Here is a 7,794-nt window from a genome sequence, read left to right on the forward strand (position 1 = left end):
TGTACCTGCTGCCCCCTGAGGTTCATGATGATGAAGAGGTGTCTTAATGTGGGATCATCTTTTTCTTTCTAGTCAACTTTCTTCCTTTTATCTCCACTGCATTTCCAGATGTTTTGGTTTTAGATATTTAGGATTTGATTTTGGATAATAATTTAATTTTGTATGAAACACGCATTTTCATTGGCTGAAATAATTTTGTTATACCTCCATAACAAAATTTTTGACGTTGCGAAATGTAACGTCATTTTCGATTGGCTGATGACATTGCGTAATAATTTATCACAGAAAAGAGTTCGCCAAAGAAAGTGAAATATCTTTGTGTGTATAAGACGAATTTAAATTATAACGATTAACATCAATTATTTTTTTCTGTTATACAGTCATAACATAAAAAACTGGAGTGTACTCTCTTCATAAACCGCTTTGCGGTTTATTTAGAGTACACTCCAGTTTTTTCTGTTATGACTGTATAACAGAAAAAATAATTGATGTTAATCCTTAAATATTTTTTAATCAGAAACATGAAAACAGCTAAACATGTGTTGAAACTGTGATCTGTTATGAATTGATTGAATATTCAAGCGAGAAGCTCAGAGAAAGAACAATGAGAAAACATCCACAATATATGAAATAATTATGTGACCTATTTGTCAGGCAGTAAGTCTTTACCTGGTATTAATCCCAACCATACCTATTGTTGTTTAATAGAACTGTTAATTGATGCTTATTCATTGTCTGGTATTGCACACATACAATCTCTATTTTAGTTATATAGAAACTGAAAGTAGCACAATCTTGTTTTAAAACAATATTGATGTTTTGTTTCTGATCAACAGCCAACTGGCATGGAATGGTACATGATGACAAGGAGTCTGGTATCCTTGGTTACACAATCACCATTGGACGGCAGGTGTGTGGGGACGAGATCCATCCCCACCATGACCACCATAAACACCTGTTTGATGAATCACAGTAGGACCCATAGTGCCATGATACATCCTTATTCCTGCACCTTATGAGCAATTAGAGAGAGAGAATCTAATCAAGGGAGACAATTTAAAGTAGACTCAGATCTGTTGTTGTTTTAACCCCTACATAACAAAAGGTGATAGTACATAATCACTTAGTGCATGTGTCCTTTGTCTATGCAAAACTTGTGTATTTCATATTTCATGTTTTATCATTTGATTATATGGTAAAATGTGACTGCTAAATTAAAAGTAGATATTTACTATGCATATTGAAACAGTGATTCACTTAATTCAAAGTCAGTGAGGTAATGAAAAATATTTCATGCAGAAATTTTACTGTCAGAACAGAATTTTTATTTTGTGAATTTAAGCAGAATTCAAGTTATTAAAGTTTGAGATAAATGATTATTATTACCTTCTCATCCCACTTAGGGGCCGCGGTGACCGAGTGGTTAAGGTGTCCTGACACTTTATCACTAGCCCTCCACCTCTGGGTTGCAAGTTCCAAACCTATGTGGGGTAGTTGCCAGGTACTGACCGTAGGCCAGTGGTTTTTCTCTGGATACTCCGGCTTTCCTCCACCTCCAAAACCTGGCACGTCCTTAAATGACCCTGGCTGTTAATAGGACGTTAAACAAAAACAAACCAAAACAAAACCAAACTCATCCCACTTCTTATGTTTTAAATGCACTTGAAGGTGAATAAAGGTTTTTAGTGAAAATTATCCAGTTTTAAGTGCAATGACAGGCTGTGATCAGGATTTTAGTAAGAAATGTGTTGTTTGTTACATGTACAACAGGATTTTAGCGAGAAATATATTGTTTTCTAGACGTACAACAGGATTTTAGTGAGAAATGTGTTGTTTTCTAGACGTACAACAGGATTTTAGCGAGAAATATATTGTTTTCTAGACGTACAACAGGATTTTAGTGAGAAATGTGTTGTTTTCTACAGGTACAACTGTGCATTGTTTACATACATATAAGCTATTGTTATTTACCTACAGAGATCCTCAGTCAGGACTGAAGTACAATGACATCTGTCTGGGTAGAACCACTCGTGACTGTTATGTCTCACATAATGTTTGGGAGCGTTACTCCTTCAACACCTTCATCCAGCATTACTTCAGACTTCCTGATGGCATTCCAGTGTGGGTCAAGGTCAAGGCCATCAATCACTGTCAGTAGTCAAGGCCATCAATCACTGTCAGTAGGTCAAGGCCAGCAATCACTGTCAGTAGTCAAGGCCAGCAATCACTGTCAGTAGTAAAGGCCAGCAATCACTGTCAGTAGTCAAGGCCATCAATCACTGTCAGTAGTCAAGGCCATCAATCACTGTCAGTAGTCATGGCCATCAATCACTGTCAGTAGTCAAGGCCATCAATCACTGTCAGTAGTCAAGGCCATCAATCACTGTCAGTAGTCAAGGCCAGCAATCACTGTCAGTATTCAAGGCCAGCAGTCACTGTCAGTAGTCAAGGCCATCAATCACTGTCAGTAGGTCAAGGCCATCAATCACTGTCAGTAGGTCAAGGCCAGCAGTCACTGTCAGTAGGTCAAGGCCATCAATCACTGTCAGTAGTCAAGACCAGCAATCACTGTCAGTAGTCAAGGCCATCAATCACTGCCAGTAGGTCAAGGCCATCAATCACTGTCAGTAGTCAAGGCCATCAATCACTGTCAGTAGGTCGAGGCCAGCAATCACTGTCAGTAGTCAAGGCCAGCAATCACTGTCAGTAGTCAAGGCCAGCAATCACTGTCAGTAGGTCAAGGCCAGCAATCACTGTCAGTAGTCAATGCCATCAATCATGGTCAGTAGGTCAAGGCCATGAATCATGGTCAGTAGGTCAAGGCCATCAATCACTGTCAGTAGTCAAGGCCATCAATCATAGTCAGTATAGGTCAAGGCCATCAATAATGGTCGGTACGGTCAAAGAGATCAAAAAGACTTGTTGTCAGGATGGTGTATTTGATATTTTCTTGTTGCCTGAAAAAGTGACATTACCTTAAAAGCATCAGTTTTATAACCAAACTTTCAATCTGACTCAATATTCAAAGTTGTTTTCCTTAAAAAGGGTTTGTTTGGTATGGCTTTTCAGATCTTGAAGTCAAAGGTCAAAGTCACTAAATATCTCTATTCTTCAAAAATCCATATTAAGCATCTTATTATTATTAGTTTGTAATGCTGAATTGTACCTATAACTATTTTCTGGAATTCTTGTTATTTGTAGAAGTAATGTGTTAAAACTCCATCAGACTAAATGTACTGGTAGTTTAATGACCTGCACTCTTCTGTCAAATTTGAAATTCTGATTTTATGTAAGTCTTTACAAGAGAAATAGTTGAAGCATCATACAAAAATCAATAGTATCACTCAAAACTCCAAGTATTTGATCATTTGATAATTTAAATGTTTTCTTACAGTGGACCTTAGACCAATCAAAGTGGCGAACTCTCAAATCATCATTGACACATCAAACCCCTTCCCTGGAAGTGTGAATGACAGCCCCATATATGGGGTTGACCTTCAGTATACCAAAGACTATGACCAGGTATGTATTATACAAGTCATCTGTGTGGGCTGGATTATCTAGTACATACTTATACTGATAGAAATTGTCTCGACTCATCACCTTGGTGAAAATTGTACCTGATCATCTAGTTGTATCTGTTTTAAATTATGGAAACTTCTTAGTACAAACTATAATGATAATTTTTATTTTGGTTTCCAGCTGTGTGTGAACTGGCAGGGTTTCTACGACCCGGAGTCTGGTATAGCCTACTACCAAGTGTCTATGGGGTCTGTGGATAGTATCAATATTACCTACATCGCCAATCTCACCCAGTACACACGCCTCGACCATGAAGCATGCGTCGCCCTTGAACCAGAAAATTACCTGTAGCATGACAAGGAGTACTTTGTGACTGTGTGGGCCTACAACGGGGGACACAAACAGCTGCCTGTAGCCAAGATTTCAGATGGAGGTAAATTGCAATGCAGAATTATCTATATAATCCACTATCAATTTGTTGATAGGGAACTATAGCCCCATACTATTGTCGAGGGATGGAATAGTGGCCAAGCTACCTGCTCCTGATCAGAGCTGATTGCTCGGGTACTGTTAAATCTCTTGACAATTCTATGAGGTAATAGTTCCCTCTCAACTAAGCCATATTTGGTTTAGTTCATCAAACTTCCATTTTGAATATGCTAATTTCAATATTCAGTTAAAATAGGACTTTGGGGTATTTTGATTACACCATTAGTGACTCTCACCACTGTGTATCAAACAGAGAGCCACTTGGGGTCGCAAAAACGAAACTTCAGGGCCCTATCTTTGAAAAATAGTTCTGAAAGACTTATAGCTATTCATTGATTTGGTAGTGGTCAGTAAATAGGCATTTGTTTATGCACTGCCACCTGACTGTCTGTGTCAGCCATTTTCATTGTGTGCATCTAAAACAAAGGAATTATAAGGAACATCACTCTAGATTCACAGTCAATATTGTGACAAATTTGATATTGCTCAGAGGAGTAGGTACTCTTGCCTCATCGTTCCATGTGTGTAGCCAATAGGAAGTCAGTATTCTATCATGTGATGTACTTATAGATCTGTATGTCAGTATTCTATCATGTGATGTACTTATACACCTGTATGTCAGTATTCTATCATGTGATGTACTTATACACCTGTATGTCAGTATTCTATCATGTGATGTACTTATACACCTGTATGTCAGTATTCTATCATGTGATGTACTTATACACCTGTATGTCAGTATTCTATCATGTGATGTACTTATACACCTGTATGTCAGTATTCTATCATGTGATGTACTTATACACCTGTATGTCAGTATTCTATCATGTGATGTACTTATACACCTGTATGTCAGTATTCTATCATGTGATGTACTTATACACCTGTATGTCAGTATTCTATCATGTGATGTACTTATACACCTGTCAATTGGTTACACTTCACCACTGGTCTTTTGTTGGATTAAGTTTGTATGTCTATATTCATAGAAACAACATTATAACTATGTGATTTAGGAAAATCTATTCACCCTTATACATGTACATTATAAAATGGTTTTTACACAGTGGTATGTGATTTGACGGCCCCTTTTCCTGGTCAGATTGTCGATGGCAACATGGCGAACTTTGAAGATCAAGTATACACAGCTGCCCAAGCCAAGGTCGAAGGTCAGTGGAGAGATTTCTATGACCTTGAGTCTTTTATCAGGGAATATAAGGTACAACGTGCATAGAGCAGAGTAAGTTGGGATAGCCTTATTGTGTTGTGATGGTACCATAAAACTACACAGACAGCTGGTCCCGGTATATCACTCAGATCCATTGGTCTGAAAATCGGACGTTGTTGGAATACAGATATGTCAGGCTTTATTTGAATTATCTCCCCTGTCACAACTATTTGAGAAACATTTATTATTGTTAATTATAATGTTGTACCATATTTCTTTTAGTTTTCGCTAATTACATGGTAATAGACGATTATTTGCTTCTTTTAAGTATAAACTAATTTGTCTGGAGCCATGTTTCGTGTTATGTTTTAGGTTACGGTATTATTTTCATATGACTGATGAGAGATCAGTTTACAACATGATTTTAGATTTTTGGCAACAAGTATTGATATCACAAATATATTTGTTTTGCCAATATAATTGTGTATGTAAATAAATTCCAGTAGCATTAATGGGACAATTTAGTCAAGCATCCTTTTTATAATTCAAGCAGAATCAATAAAACATATACCCAGACTAAATAATCTGCGGTCAACAGTTATCTGCTACGTAGCCAATGTCCATAATGTCAGTTTAAGTTTTGGGAAAGTCCATGTCAAATATAGCGCTATGCTCCAAATATAGTGCAACTTGTTGCGCTCTCTGGCAGGAACAGAGTTGGTTGTAAGTGACGACACAGTAGATCCGATGTATACTTATTTCTTTGGATTTCGATTTAACAACATGCGTGGCAAACAGTTGTTACATGTATTATAATTGATAGATTCAATAATGATTTAGTGTTTAGACAATTCAAATCGACCAAACACAGGTTAATTCCAGGATCACCGAATGGGAATTCGTGTTCATGTAATTGTGTACACACATGCATGTATGTATACAGCCGATACGTATGCAGAAAAAGATTGTATTTTCATTTGTGTACGAATGCAAACAAACGTTAACACCAATCTAGGTGATTTATTCCATCCATGATGTAATCAGAACAATACTTATAACAAGTACGAATGGAATTATGATTATGGAAGTTGTACAGAACAAAAATATCGCACTCAACATAACTCTGTTGGCCGATCTAGGTCAAGTCTCGGCAAACTCGCTCGCAACTGTATGAACTTCTTCATTGTTGTCGCAACCGTTCGAAAAACTCACATTTGTTATATTCATGACCTAACTGTAATTCTCCATATATTTTGTTTATCCATTTAGTGTCTACGTTTGGTACGAGCAGAGACACGAGACCCGCAACCTATACATGTAGTTGAAATATCCGTTAACAGCTTCAAATGCAAATCAATGTTGTTTAGTCACGAGACGGGGCTGTCCTTGCACACATGTATACAAAGTGTGTAGAGAGACTAGAGACGACTTGCTCATTTGCATATAAATTGTATGGTTATACGATTAGGATCCCCCTTACAATTAATTAAAAAACGCATGGAAAACATAAACTTGTATCAATATATGACCAAGGATAGTTCATGAGGAGAACTGAAGTACACTTTCATGAAATAATGTGTGAAATGATAAAAAAGTAAACAAACTTGACTTAATTGTCCCTTTCAGATATGTCAATTTCAAACATGAAAAACATCCATTTGTCAGGTTTCATTGTTGTAAGGACCATTTTATCAATGAGATGTCAAACAATTATTCGATTGTCCTACAACCAGAGTTTTGAAATGTGTTTAATATATTTTTTCATATATTTTGTAGGAACCTGAGAACTTCTAAGAGACTGGACAACATTTGATAATGACACTTTCAGCGTGAATTGGCTAAACTTTCACTTGAACCATCGGGATTGTGTTAAGCTTGTTTTGAACACAACAAACGGTGCCTTAATCACTATCCAGAATGAGACTAATGGCTGTGTGGTTGACCTCACCCCACCCAAACTGTTATATCTAGGGGACGGCGTCAACCCTCGAGAGGACAGACACTTTCAGGTAATTATCAATTCATAATTATATCTGTACCTAACAATTTCAGCTATGGTCAAAGTTGTAAGTACAGATTTCAGTGTCTTAATTTCATTTGGGGTCATAAGACCGATTATGCTGGTAACATTGGTCATTTATTTTACATATAAAACCTTACTTACTGAACTTCAAAATTTAATCACTTATCTAATAAATAAATTGATTAATGATGTCTTTTTCCAGATATCTGTGTAGTAGTAGCTCTAGTGTAAATCATGTGACCTATTTTCCAATATTTATATTAGGGCAACAGACATGTTCATCGAGGAGGGGAAAGGCATGTCGATAACAAATATTGCAAAAAAAAAGAAGTGGAGGGATATTCCTCAAACTTCATGTGTAGGTTTCCATTGCTTCTTATTTGTGCCAATTCATTTTAAATTTTAGTTCAAAAAAGCAAAATGGCTTACAGGTGGCCATATTGGATTTTGAGAATTGAAGGTTGTTGTCACTAATTCTTGAAAAGTACTGGAGGGATATTCCTCAAACTTCATATATTGGTTCCCTTTGGTCCCAAGTTGTGCCAATTCAATTTTGGTGTTTGATCGAAAAACAAAATTTCTGACTGGTGGC

The 7,794-nt window shown here is 36.8% G+C and overlaps 1 long non-coding RNA gene across 4 annotated transcripts; it reads left to right on the forward strand.

Annotated features, from left to right (window-relative positions):
- Positions 1-533: 533 nt before the first annotated feature.
- Positions 534-7,519, forward strand: LOC117319349. 4 transcript variants are annotated; one of them, XR_004530702.1, is made up of 6 exons: positions 534-910; positions 3,395-3,522; positions 3,703-3,955; positions 5,079-5,180; positions 6,956-7,188; positions 7,467-7,519. It is a non-coding gene; the product is annotated as an uncharacterized LOC117319349 (long non-coding RNA). The 4 variants fall into 4 exon arrangements; XR_004530700.1 differs by having other exon boundaries at positions 537-1,105; XR_004530703.1 differs by lacking the exon at positions 534-910 and adding an exon at positions 1,122-1,501.
- The last annotated feature ends 275 nt before the right edge of the window (positions 7,520-7,794 follow it).

The sequence above is a fragment of the Pecten maximus genome, unplaced genomic scaffold (assembly GCF_902652985.1).
Source record: "Pecten maximus unplaced genomic scaffold, xPecMax1.1, whole genome shotgun sequence".
NCBI classification, from domain to species: domain Eukaryota; kingdom Metazoa; phylum Mollusca; class Bivalvia; order Pectinida; family Pectinidae; genus Pecten; species Pecten maximus.